The sequence below is a fragment of the Papio anubis genome, chromosome 5, assembly GCF_008728515.1.
Source record: "Papio anubis isolate 15944 chromosome 5, Panubis1.0, whole genome shotgun sequence".
Taxonomy (NCBI): Eukaryota; Metazoa; Chordata; class Mammalia; order Primates; family Cercopithecidae; genus Papio; species Papio anubis.
This window is the reverse complement of record NC_044980.1, coordinates 123,493,481-123,508,104: the sequence shown is the minus strand read 5'-3', so window position 1 is coordinate 123,508,104 and position 14,624 is coordinate 123,493,481. Positions and strand designations below refer to the sequence as shown.

General features: G+C 34.4%; 1 long non-coding RNA gene across 2 annotated transcripts in view; it reads left to right on the top strand.

The window, feature by feature from the left end:
* The window catches only part of LOC116274957, a 152,837-nt gene extending 138,725 nt beyond the window's left edge, over nucleotides 1-14,112 (top strand). For both annotated transcript variants that reach the window (XR_004183823.1, XR_004183822.1), the window contains 2 exons: nucleotides 2,547-2,590; nucleotides 7,466-14,112. This is a non-coding gene — a long non-coding RNA (uncharacterized LOC116274957). The remainder of the gene's footprint in view (nucleotides 1-2,546; nucleotides 2,591-7,465) is intronic.
* The last annotated feature ends 512 nt before the right edge of the window (nucleotides 14,113-14,624 follow it).

Here is a 14,624-nt window from a genome sequence, read left to right as displayed (position 1 = left end):
AATTGGCAAATGGGATCTCATTAAACTTTTTTTTTTTTTTTGAGACGGAGTCTCGCTCTGTCACCCAGGCTGGAGTGCAGTGGCCAGATCTCAGCTCACTGCAAGCTCCACCTCCTGGGTTCACGCCATTCTCCTGCCTCAGCCTCCCGAGTAGCTGGGACTACAGGCGCCCGCCACCTCGCCCGGCTAGTTTTTTGTATTTTTTTAGTAGAGGCGGGGTTTCACTGTGTTAGCCAGGATTGTCTCGATCTCCGGACCTCGTGATCCACCTGTCTCGGCCTCCCAAAGTGCTAGGATTACAGGCTTGAGCCACCGCACCCGGCCGTTTTTCCTCTTCTTTTTAAAAGAGTTCTACATGTATTAGAAATATTAGTCCTTCGTAAGTGATATATTTAGAAACACTTCCTCCCAGTTGGACATTTACTTTTTAACTGATCTTGTTTTCTTTATAATGAAAAATGTTAGATGCATAGATTGCAAAAATTTTCTCCTATTCTGTACGTTGTCTGTTTACTCTTTTGATTGTTTCTTTTGCCGTGCAGAAGCTCATTAGTTTAATTCAATTCCATTTATCAATTTTGCTTTTGCTACAATTGCTTTTGGTGCCTTTGTCATGAAATCTTTGCCCTTGCTTATATTCTGAATAGTATTGCCTAGATTTTCCTCTAGGGTGTTTATAGTTTTGGGTTTTCCATTTAAGTGTTTAATGCATCTTGAGTTGATTTTTGTATATGGTGTAAGGAAGGGGTCCAGTTTTAATTTTCTGCATGGGGCTAGTCATTTCTCCCAGCACCATTTATTAAATAGGGAATTCTTTTCCCATTGCTTGTTTTTGTCAGGTTTGTCAAAGATCAGATGGTTGTAGATGTATGGTCTGATTTCCGGGTTCTCTATTCTGTTCTATTGGTCTGTGTGTCTGTTCTTGTGCCTTCTGACAAAGGTCTAATTATCCAGAATCTATTAGGAACTTAAACAGATGTACAGAGAAAAACCAACCCCATTAAAAAGTGGGCAAAGAACATGAACAGACACTTCTTATAAGACAGACATGTGGCCAACAATCATATGAAGAAAAGCTTACCATCCCTGATCATTAGAGAGATGCAAATCAAAACCACAATGGGATGCCGTCTTACATCCGTCAGAATGGCTATTATTAATCCTTCCCTCCTTCCTTCCTTCCTTCCTTCCTTCCTTCCTTCCTTCCTTCCTTCCTTCTTCCTTCCTTCCTCTCTCCCTCCCTCCCTCGCTGCCTTCCTCCCTCCTTCCCTTTCTGCTAGTAAATACCACTAGTGTGTTTATCAAGAGGACAACTTGTTTACAAAGGGATTTAACTAGGTGTTTTTCTTCCCCAGAGGTCCCAATAAAAGGAGAATAGAATAGAGGCCTGTTGTGTATGTGTGTGTATGTGTGTGAGTGTGTGCATATTATTTTTCTTTCCACAGGACAAAGAAGTATCCATCAATTCTTTATTATTGTTTCTGTAAGGAATAAATGTAGAATTGTTGAATTCTGTCAGCAGTCTATAAGCATCTGTTGAGATAATTATCTGGTATTTCTCCCAGATACCTTAAAATGCTTTATTATATTAATGGATCCCTATTATTAAAACATCTTTGTGTTCTTAAAATATATCCCATGTTTTCACTACGTATTATCATCTATGTAAATGTAGTATGTTGTTTGCCCTTATTTTGTTTATGATTTTTGCTTTGATATTCATATGAGAGACTGATTTCTGTGTGTGTATATTTGTGCATGTGTGTGATATTTTAATCAAGTTTAGGTATCAACATTACTCATATTTCATACAAGAAATTTAGAAATTTTCCTTTATTTTCTATCCTCTATCTGTTCCTTAAAAGCTTGGTTATATTTCCTTGTGAAAACATCTAGGCCTTGTGCTTTTCATGTGAGGTAGAAATTTGATATCTTTATTTTCTTCTACAGAAATTAGTTTGTTCAAGGTTCTATCTCTATTGCAGTCAATTTTTGTAAATTGTGTTTTCCTAAATAATTATCTATTTTATATAGATACTTAAATTTTTGGTATAAGTTTTGCAGGCTCTTGATTGTTTTAATTTCTTCTGTTTCAGTGGTCATTTCTTTATTTAATATTTAAGGTTTATAAATTCATAGCTTTAATTTCATCCCATAGATCTGATATATTATATTTACATTATCATTATTTTTTAGGAAACAGAAATTTCAGTTTGCATTTCCACTTTAATTCAAGAATTATTTTGCACGAAGTTTCTTCTTATAAATATTCAGAAATTTTCTGATTTTATTATTATATTTTGTTTTGTCATCTAAGAATTGTTTTTTATTATTTTTATTTTATGAAACTTACTGAGGCTATTCTATGGCTTGATATTTGGTCAATAATTGTGAACATTCTGTTTGTGATGGAGAAGAAGAGATATTCTCATTTTGGGGTCATAGAGTATAATATATGTTACAATACCTTATTAATATATGTAGTCTTCTATAGGACCTATAGATCTATATTCTTACCTATTTTTTCCCCACTTGATCTGTTTCAGATTGAGATTGTCATGACAGTGTGTCTCCTCCCCTTTCCTTTCTGGTAAGTTTTGTTTTATGAAAGTGGTTCCTGTGTTTCTAATGTATAGATTTTCATAAATATTCTATCTTTATTGTGAACCATGCCTTTTAGCATTATAAACTGCCTTTTTTTTTTTTAACATTTAATGCTTTTTGGTCTGCATTTGAGTCTGTTTGATATCAGGAAATGACTTCTGATTTCTTACTGTTTTCATTTGCCTGGTATCTCTTAGCCTATCTTTTTATTTTTAAGCCTCTGAATTAGTTTATTTGAGGTGATATTTCTTGCACAAACCATGCAGTTGGGTTTTGCTTTGAGAAATTCCATGTTTTATTAAATAAACATCTAAGCTATCCTTATTTTGTCTTGAGGCAATGGGCTATAAAAATTTACCAGAGTCAGGGGAATATCAATTACACATAGCAGAAAACCACTATCTTATCACATTGTACTGTTTCTATTACTAGGTAGATTTATGTGGTTGGCTTTAATTGAATCACTTCAAGGACAGAATGAATTTTTAAAAAGTTTACATTTTGAGAAAAAAATAAGTACCAAGAAGAAAAAATGTTAAAAGGGATTTGGAACATGTTGCTCTAACTTTTATGTGAATATATCAAAGGATTAAAATAAGGGTGAATCTCAAAGGATATAAAACATATACAATTTGTGAGATCAAGATTCTACTTTCATATTTTCTATGTCCTATTAGTGAATCTTTGGCCAGTCACTTAAACTCTCTAAGCCTCAGTTTCCTTATTGAGAAACTGGGGATAAAATTAGTTCTGCTACCTCCCTTTTAAAATTTTTGTGCTTATTAAAATGTCCCACTCCCTAATCCATCTTTCATAATGCCTCCTTGCCCAGCAAAGTTTAAGTATGCAACTTGTCTTCCAAAGCTCTTATAATGGATTTCCTTTGTCTTTATGTGTTTAAACAATTAAAAGATTTTTATAAAATAATAGATCCACATATTTTATATTTACAATATTCTGCTTTATACCTTTTCTGAGCTGTAGTGCTCTAAGGTGACTACTCTCATTCCTTTTTTTAGTCTGGATATGTGTGTGTGTGTTTGTGTGTGTGTGTATGTGTATGTGCTTGCTTCTATACCCCTAATATAAATACAGTATCACTATTTCTTGGCTTATCAATTTGAGTTAGTACCTATTTCTTTTCCACTATGAAAAATGAAAATTAACTGAAATTGAAATTTATCTTTCAATCCAATATATATGAGTTCTAACATTATTTTTCATTCTTCCATTTTGTAACTTTGAATAACACGCTTATACCACTCTTTATAGTTTCATCAGTTTTATGCACACCAAAGCATATTCCTCACACTCTTATTATTCTCTCCTATCTCTCCTTCCTAATTGCATCCTCAACTTCTGTTAGCTTTACCTGGAACATATGTAGTTATGGTTGATAAAATTCACATTCTCCGCTGTAACCATAATAATTCCTTCATAGAAAGGTCATAACAAAGATTTACTTTAAAAGGTTAGCTCAAATAATCAGTATTTATATTAATGTCTTACTTTATATTGGTAATTTGCTCCAATTACATTTCCTTTCCTAGAATCTGATACCATTAGCTTGGTGTTCTTCAAAGAAGCATGTTTCTAGCATCAAGGTTAAATAGATTATTTTCTTTTTTTAAAAATATTATTATTATACTTTAAGTTCTGGGGTACATGTGCATAACGTGCAGGTTTGTTACATATGTATACTTGTGCCATGTTGGCGTGCTGCACCCATCAACTCGTCAGCACCCATCAACTCGTCATTTACATCAGGTATAACTCCCAATGCCATTCCTTCCCCCACCCCGCTCCCCATGATAGGCCCCGGTGTATGATGTTCCCCTTCCCGAGTCCAAGTGATCTCATTGTTCAATTCCCACCTATGAGTGAGAACATGCGGTGTTCGGTTTTCTGTTCTTGCGATAGTTTGCTGAGAATGATGGTTTCCAGCTGCATCCATGTCCCTACAAAGGATACAAACTCATCCTCTTTTATGGCTGCATAGTATTCCATGGTGTATATGTGCCACTTTTTCTTAATCCAGTCTGTCACTGATGGACATTTGGGTTGATTCCAAGTCTTTGCTATTGTGAATAGTGCCGCAATAAACATACGTGTGCATGTGTCTTTATAGCAGCATGATTTATAATCCTTTGGATATATCCCCAGTAATGGGATGGCTGGGTCATATGGTACTTCTAGTTCTAGATGATTGAGGAATCGCCATATTGTTTTCCATAATGGTTGAACCAGTTTACAATCCCACCAACAGTGTAAAAGTGTTCCTATTTCTCCACATCCTCTCCAGCACCTGTTGTTTCCTGACTTTTTAATGATTGCCATTCTAACTGGTGTGAGATGGTATCTCATTGTGGTTTTTGATTTGCATTTTCTGATGGCCAGTGATGTATTGAGCATTTTTCATGTGTCTGTTGGCTGTATGAATGTCTTCTTTTGAGAACTGTCTGTTCATATCCTTGCCACTTTTTGATGGGGTTGTTTTCTTTTTTTTTTTTTTTTTTTTTTTTTTTTTTTTGGGAATAGGTGCTCTGGCTATCACCAGGCTGGAGTGCAGTGGCGGATCTCAGCTCACTGCAAGCTCATGCCTCCCGGGTTCATGTTCTCCTGCCTCAGCCTCCACGGTAGCTGGGACTACAGGCATCGCCACTGCTTGAGGTTGTTTTTTTTTCTTGTAAATTTGTTTGAGTTCTTTATAGGTTCTGAATATTAGCCTGTTGTCAGATGAGTAGATTGCAAAAATGTTCTCCCATTCTGTAGGTTGCCTGTTCACTCTGCTGGTAGTTTCTTTTGCTTTGCAGAAGCTCTTTAGTTTAATGAGATCCCATTTGTCAATTTTGGCTTTTGTTGGCATTGCTTTTGGTGTTTTAGACATGAAGTCTTTGCCCATGCCTATGTCCTGAATGGTATTACCTAGGTTTTCTTCTAGGGTTTTTATGGTATTAGGTCTAACATTTAAGTCTCTAATCCATCTTGAATTAATTTTCGTATAAGGAGTAAGGAAGATTATTTTCATTTAAAACTCACCTTTGTGACTTGATTAATTTTTGGACCACGATCTTCTGTCATTCCTGTTTTCATTTTTTAATTGGATTGTATTTATTCTATGGGTGAACTTGTACAGAATTAACATTTTCATTACATAAAGTCTCTCAGTCCATGGATATGGATGGCCTTCCATTTAGTTAGGACTTTATTTTCCCTCAATAATGTTTTTTAAAATTATACTTTAAGTTCTGGGATACATGTGCAGAACGTGCAGGTTTGTTACATAGGTATACATGTGCCGTGGTGGTTTGATGCACCCATCAACCCATCATCTACATTAGGTATTTCTCCTAATGCTATCCCTCCCCTTGCCTCTCACCCCCTGACAGGCCCTGGTGTATGATGCTCCCCTCCATGTGTCTGTATGTTCTCATTGTTCAACTCTGACTTATGAGTGAGAACATACCGTGTTTGGTTTTCTATTCCTGTGTTAGTTTGCTGAGAATGATGGTTTCCAGCTTCATCCATGTCCCTGCAAAGGACATGAACTCATTCTTTTTTTATGGCTGTATAGTATTGCATGGTGTTTATGGGCCACATTTTCTTTATCCAGTCTATCATTGATGGGCATTTGGGTTGGTTCCAAGTCTTTGCTATTGTAAATAGTGCTGCAGTAAAGATATGTGTGCATATGTCTTTATAGTAGAATGATTTATAATCCTTTGGGTATATACCCAATAATGGGATTGCTGGGTCAAATGGTATTTCTTGTTCTTAATCCTTGAGGAATAGTCACACTGTCTTCCCCAATGGTTGAACTAATTTACACTCCCACCAACAGTGTAAAGGTATTCCTATTTCTCCACATCTTCTCCCGCATCTGTTGTTTCCTGACTTTTTAATGGTTGCTATTCTAACTGGCGTGAGATGGTACCTCATTGTGGTTTTGATTTGTATTTCTCTAATGACCAGTGATGATGAGCTTTTTTTCATATATTTGCTGGCTGCATAAAAATCTTCTTTTGAGAAGTGTCTGTTCATGTCCTTTGCCCACTTTTTGATGTGGTTGCTTTTTTTCTTGTAAATTTCTTTAAGTTCCTTGTAGATTCTGGATAGTAGTTCTTTGTTAGATGCATAGATTGCAAAATTTTTCTCTCATTCTGTAGGTTGCCTGTTCACTCAGATAATAGTTTCTTTTGCTGAGCAGAAGGTCTTTAGTTTAATTCTTGAGAGAAGTAAGTTTATTATTCCCCAAACGTCTTCCAGCTTCCTTCTTGGGCTACCAACTATTTGATTCTATTTCATTCTTCTTCATGGAGATATATACATATATATATGAGTTTCACATTCTCTTCTAGTTTGAACCCATTCAAGGCTGGTATTTAACTAGCACATACCAGTACAGCAGTACCCATTTTTAAAAAAATAAAACATTTCTGTATCAGAAGGAAAGTATTTTAACAGTATTTATAATAGGTAGTAAAATTAATTAGTAACATAAGTTGACATATAAATGCATTAATTCAAGAGTTGCCATAGGATGTCGTAATTACCATGGATAATGGACCTTTTTTCAATCATAACAACGTCTGAGAAGCTGTCTGCCAATTAGACCAGCTAGGCAGCATAGCATTCTTTACAATGCCCTATGTGATATGGGTTAATTATTTTATTTTTACATTCTAAATAATTTATACTTTGTGCTGTTAGTATTATAATCCTTGCAGAATGTTGTTAGTGAATTATTTTGATGTTTATAAAATCAAGAATCTATAACAAAATACAAAAAGCATATCTTTTTTTGCCTTCTGGACTGTTGCCACAATTTCACTTCATGTTTTCATTTTTTCTCTCATTTCAGGTAGTAAACATTCCTCAAGTTTTTCTTCATAAAAAATACATGAAGAACAAAATCTCTAAATCCTCGAATTTCTGAAAACAAATTTATTGACAGTCAAGCTTAATTAATTGATAGTTGGACTGGATACAGAGTTATAAATTTTGTCGTAGGTTCTGAAGATCTTACTCCATTATTTTTTTGCTTTAATTTTTGCTGGTCTCCTTAATAGGTAATGATTGTGTACTTAATATATTTTAGGTGCTGATGCTAATCAGATACTGGTTGCTTTATTGATGACATTGCTCAATGGGCACTTGAAATGTAAATGTTTTGACTCTGAAATATTTGCTTATATTACTCGCTTGATAATTTACTCCCCTATGTCTACTTCTTGCCTTTCCATTTCCTAACTGTTGAATATTGGAGTGATGCCCTGTTTCTCATGATGCTATGTTTCTCTACATTTTTGCTTGCTTTAAATGTTTCCTTCACATGCTGAGAAATATCTTCCACTTAATCATTTGTTTTTTACTGAATTTTTAAATTTTGGAAATCATTACTTCTAATTGAGAAGAGTATCATTTTCTCATTATTCCCTTTTTATCTTATTTCACTCCAGTTTTACGAACCAAATATATAAATTCTCTCATTTTGCCTTAATGTTTGTTTTCTCTGACACTGGTTTTATTTTTATATATATATTTTAAATGTCGCAGGCTTTCTTGGAATGTCTGATGTTCCATTAATGAGGGAGTTGAGAGGTTGTCTGGGTCATCTGGATAAACAGGCAAAGCTTGTGCTTGTCAACTGGCTTTGCTCTAAGATAGTTTGGGAACTAAAGGCCTCCACATGCCTAAACGTGTGCACAAAAATCCATGCTTAATATCTTTCTCCTCCCAATATAACTCATGCAAATTATTTAGAGGCCAACCCAAATTGTTATTGCTTTGATTCTATCTATCTATCTATCTATCTATCTATCTATCTATCTATCTATCTATCTATCTATCATTAATCTATATTATCTATTATTTATCATCACCTATTTATTGTAATTTGTTTAGTTTCTTATATTTATTGTTATCATTGTTATTTCTTTGGATAGTTGAAAACCTGGCTGTTAGCCATTTTGTGGGGAGGAGTGCAAAAAAAAAAAGGAACAATAGGGTAAAGTATATTAACTGTTCAGTATGTAGAGCTTCAAGTTTCTGGTTAATAGTACCACTCTCACTCTTTCTATACCCCATTTATGCAGACTCTAAGTCCACAACCTCCTCCACTACAAACCTGCTTAGGTTTATTCTGGACTGCAGATTTCTATCCTCTCTTCTGACATTAAATACTTTTTTACTTGCTTTGAAGCCTTCTAGAAATGTGTTGACCCTCTTAGTAATAAGCTGTCTGCCGTTTATCTTTAAAATTGTTTTGTACTCTTTAACAGGATCTTAGGAGGGAGGAGAGAATAAAGTATGTGCTCATTTGGCCATCTTTAATGAGAAACTTCATTGCTTTTACAATAAAGTCTCAAATGCCTTCTCCTTTTATCAAAGCACTTGAGGTAAATCATGTATCAGCCTGATCTCCTGGTGCATTTTTACATCTCCTGTGTTTGATCTCCAGTGGTTTGGTCATAGTTCTCTGAATAGTTTCTTCAAGTTGTCACATCTTTGTTTATGCTGTGTCTACATGCTGGTATGTTCTTTCCACCTTCTTTGTTCATTAAAATCTTGTTCATGCTTCAATGTTAAGTCAACTACCACTTCTTTTACATAGACGTTCCTCTTCTCATTGGAATGACTATGCCTAATTTAATGCCTCACAATATTTTTCTTTATATTCCATGTTATGACATAAATATTTTTCTGTATCAGCAAGTAAACTTTTCAAAAATTACTTTTATAACTTTGTCTTAGTTCATTTTGTGCTGCTATAACAAAATACCTGAGACTTAGTGATTGAGAAAAGAACAGAGATTTATTTCTTATGGTTCTGGACTGGGAAGTCCAATGTCAAAGAGCCCATGTCTAGCAAGGGCCTTCTTGCTGTGTCAACCCATGATGGAAGGCAGAAGGGCAAAAGAAAGTCAAGGAAAGGGAGACTAACTCATATTTTCATCAGGAATCCACTCCTGCTATAACTAATCCATTCTTATTATAATGGCTTTAATCCATTCATTAGGACAGAGCCTTTATGACCAAATCACCTGTTAAAGGTCTCACCTGTCAAGATTATTGCATTAAATTTCTAACACATGAACTTTGAGGGGCACATTCAAACCATAGGAAGCTTCATAGTATGTTATTATATGGTTTTCATTTTTAAATGTAAGAATTCTCATAATTATGCACCTAGATTGCTTTTCATATTTTCCTGTTATAAAAAATAGTGGTGCAATTAATACCTTAACATTTAATTTTTAGATCCCTGATTTAAAGTGTATAAAAATTTTAAGGTTCTTGATATATATTTCTAAATTTTCTCCCAGGAAATATGTACCAATTAATATTTTTACTAGGTGTTTATTCTATTGCACTTCCACTAACCCTGGATCTTATCACTTTTAAACATTGAAAATTTGACAAATTTAGAAATGTTATCTTATTGCTTTATGCTATAACTCTCTTTAATGCCAGATATGTTGAATAGTTTTTAATATATTTATTGTTCACATAGTTAAAAATTTTTTTTATTTTGCCATTTGCTTATTCACGTCTTTTACTCAGTTTTCTTTAGGGGCCCTGAGCTAATTTTTTTATGATTTTTAATAGTTCCTTCTATAATAAGGATATTAACTCTTTGTGCATTATGTATTATAAATATTTTCTCACAGTTTTTTAAATTTGCCTTTTCACCTTTGTTTATAGTTATTTTTGGCCATACAGATGTTTTGTTTATAATGAAAATGCAGTTTTTTTTTCCTTTTGTTGTTTTGTATTTGATGTAATATTTAAAATGTTTGTCCTCATTTTAAGATCAGGTAAATATCCATGTGGTTTCTAGCTTTTAAAAAACCATTAAATTGTTATTATTCAATATTTAAGCTGCACCAATATAAACTCTTGGAAATCCTACAGTCACTGGTAGTTGTTTTATTGCATGACTAATTGTTTTGTTTTAAAAACTTTTTAACAATGGATATCACTATTTCCAATTTTCCTTTTTTGCTTTAGCATCACAAAGAAACATGGAATGCTTATGTTTCCTTTGTACTTGTTCCCCCAAATCAAGACTATTCACACTATTGTGTGTGTATGTGTATTTGTGCCTCTTTTCCAAGGTTAACTCTTCCCCCATGTTGAAGTATCTTGTAGGACTGTTTCTCTTCACACTTCAATAAGCCGAGCTCGTGCTTAAGAGGAGAAATAAGAAAACCTGGGAGAGGGTATTACTTAATATAGGTGATATTCTAATAGTGAGTAAAGTAATCATAATGACAGAAACGGTACAGAGAAATTTGGAACAGGCATGAATTTCTCAATGACTTGTGAGATATAAGAAACGATCATTATTTTTCTAAATAAAACAAAACGTAACTCTAAGTCCTCATATACTCAGGGTTGTGAGAAGTTCAGTGTCATTAATTGTTTCAGATTCCTCTCCTCCTTCATTGGACCATGTAAGAGATCTGAGTCTTAGGGAGAACAGGAGAGTATTTTGTCCTTGTTCTACAATAGCTAGTTGCCAACACATCTTTTGCACCTGTAAGTTTAATGATTAAGAGCACAGGCCCTGGAGCTGAAGTGAACCATGTGAAACAAGTAGGAATTGTGACTCTGCCACTTAACTACCTATGTAACTGGGGGCAAATGGTTTCGTCTCTCAGTACCTCAGTTTCCTCATCTGGGAAGTGAGTAGATCATAAAGTTGTCAATATTAAATGAGTAAAATGTGCAGAGTGACATTAGCCCATTGTAAGCACTGCATGTGGTAGCTGTTGTTATTATTATTGTCGTTATTACCACTATCACGGTAGCTACTTTTATTGCTCTTGTCCTGTTCTGATTTTTTTAACTGTTTCATGATAATTTTCCATGATGCCCCTCACTATAACTTCTTTCTTTTCTTTTTCTATCAATTTTTTTTGGTATATAACCAATAGTGGGATTGCTGGATCACATGATAATTCTATTTTTAGTTTTTTGAAGAACTGCTATACTGTTTTCCATAATGACTGTACTAATTTACATTCCCGCTAACAGTGTACAGAGGTTCCATTTTTTCACATCCTTACTAAAATTTGTTATCTTTCATCTTTTTGACAACAGCCAATCTAACAAGTGTAAGGTGATATTTCATTGTGATTTTAATTTGTATTTCACTGATGATTAGAAATGTTGAGCATTTTTTTCATGCACCTGTTGACCATTTGTATGTCTTATTTTGAGAAATGTTTATTCAAGTCTTTTGTCCCTTTATTTTAACAGGGTTATTTGTTTCCTTGCTAATGAGTTATTTGAGTTGCCTATATATTTTGGATATGAGCTCCTTATCTGAACTATGATTTGCAAATATTTTCTCCCAGTCTTTGGGTTGTCTCTTCACTCTATTAATTGTGTCCTTTGCTGTGCAGAAACATTTTAGTTTGATGTAATCCCATATGTCTATTTTTGCTTTTGTTGTGTGCTTTTGGGGTCATATCCAAGAAATCTCTGCTCAGATACTGTCATGGAGCTTCTGGGAGGACATATTTTTGATCAGAGATTTATATTCATAGATATTTTAGGACATATACATTTTAGAAAAATAATTTCCCTTGTACCCTTTCTTAAGGAGCTGTTAGAGAATGTGCACCAACAAGACATGGCTGCAAACTAGAAAGAGGAGAATATAGAGTGCAGAAAACAGTGCATCCAATCCAGAAGAAAATATAATTATAAGCTCGAAGGTGACCATTGGAGAGCAGGCACAGAGAGAAACCAGTCCTGGCTGGAGCTGGAGCATAAGGAAGTCTGAAAATGCAGTTGCCAAAATGTAGATGATGTATGCACTCATGGGTGGTTATGGACCCATTAGATAAACTTAGTCATGGGACATAAAAGGCTCAGGCTAGTTTTGGAGAAAGTAACCCCATTATGAAGGACCTGTATTATTTAGGAGGCTCAGATTGCTAGCTTAGGAATTAAACCATAATTATCTGCTGACTGGCTCTGGCATCTGACAGCTAAGGGCATACAAAAAAAAGTCTTAGCAGAAAGAATCATTTTACAAATGGGTGTGGTAAACTTATTTGATCATACTTTTGAATATTAGGTAGCTAATATTTAAAAGCTACATAATTATAAAAGCTACCTTATTATATAATCAAGCAAAACAGAAAACAAGAGATACTATATACAGTTAACAGAAGAAGTAGAGTTTTAATCATATGGTTTAAAGATACAATGGTAACAAATTGAAGAAATTTAAAAAATGTAACAGTACCGGAAGGATGATGGAGGGCAAGTAGTTGAGGTAAATATTATATTTCATAGCAGAAAGACAGTAGATATTATATAACATTGATGAACATAAAAGCAGCATAAGAATAGTATTTACAGACATGAAGGTAGCCACACTAGAAGAACTAACAAGAGATCATCAAAATGGTTGTCTGTTGTGAGCAGGTGTGGCTTCAGGAACACTGGGACAGTGGATGAGGTTTATCATTTTAAACCTTCCCGTACTGTTCAATTTTTAATATCACTGCACTCATTATTTGGTAGAAACAAAGTAAAAGATGGCCCTTTAGAATAAATTTCCCAAAGAAGTAGGGAGCGTTTTCATATTTACTTGGCCACAACACATTTTTCAAAAAGTTTCTACTGATATTAGAGCAGGAGCAGATTTTCCAGGGAATGCCTTGTGATACGCTTATTAACAATTAAATTCAGTTGATATAGTATTTGAATGACATTTTCCTATGTTTGAATTTAATCTGTTCAAAATTTGTCAAAGTGTAAGCCATCCTTTTTATTTTTGCTAGACCCTGAGAAACATCTCCATTCTTTGCAAATATTAAGCACATTTTTTACCTCCTCTAAAAGGATTTCAACATGTGCATTTTCATGTCAGCACTGCAGTTATTTTCTGGTCACAATTCCTAAATTATCTAATCTCTAGTTGTTCGTAATTTCCTCCCTTCAATATTCAAACAAGCATAAGTCCGCTTACTTGGTACCCGAATTTTAAACTGGGCAATGAGTCAGGAAGATTGGAAGTATCACCATAAGAATGTCTTACAACTGCTTTTTAAAAATGGAAATGTTTGCTTTTGTCTTTCTTTTCATCTGTTTCTTCATTTACTTTTCTATTGCTTTTTTAGTGTTAGTAAATTAATTTTATTGACATATAAATTTGTTGTATTTTATTTTATTTTTTTTACTTCCAACTTTTGTGCAGGATGTATGGATTTGTTACATAGGTAAACACATGCCATGGTATTTCGATGCACAGATCATCTCATCACCCAGGTATTAAGCCCAGCATCCATTAGCTATTCATTCATCCTGATCCTCTCCCTTCTCTCTCCCCCTGCCCTTTGACCGACCCCAATGTGTGTTGTTCCCCACTGTGTGTCCATGTGTTATTATTTAGCTCCTACCTACAGGTGAGAACATTCAGTATTTGGTTTTCTGTCCCTGCATTAGTTTGCTAAGGATAATGGCTTCCAGCTCCATCCTGCAAAAGACATGATCTCATTCCTTTTTTATGGCTGCATAGTATTCCATAGTGTACATGTACCACATTTTTTTAATCCAGCCTATCATTGATGGACATTTAGGTTGATAGGTTGATTCCATGTCTTAGCTGTTGTAAATAGTGCTCAGTGAACATACATGTGCATATGTCTTTATAATAAAATGATTTATATTACTTTGGGTATATCCCCAGTAATAGGATTACTGGGTCAAATGGTATTTAAGGCTTCTAGGTCTTTAAGGAATTGCCACACTGTCTTCCACAGTGGTTGAGCTAATTTACACTCCCACCAACAGTATAAAAGTGTTTCTTTTTCTCCACAATGCTATCAGCATCTGTTGTGTTTTGACTTTTTAGTAATAGCCATTCTAACTTGTGTTAGATGGTACCTCATTGTGGTTTTGATTTGCATTTCTGTAATGCAGTGATGCTGAGCTTTTTTCATGTGATTGTTGGCTGCATGTGTATCTTCTTTTGAGAAGTGTCTGTTCATGTCCTTTGC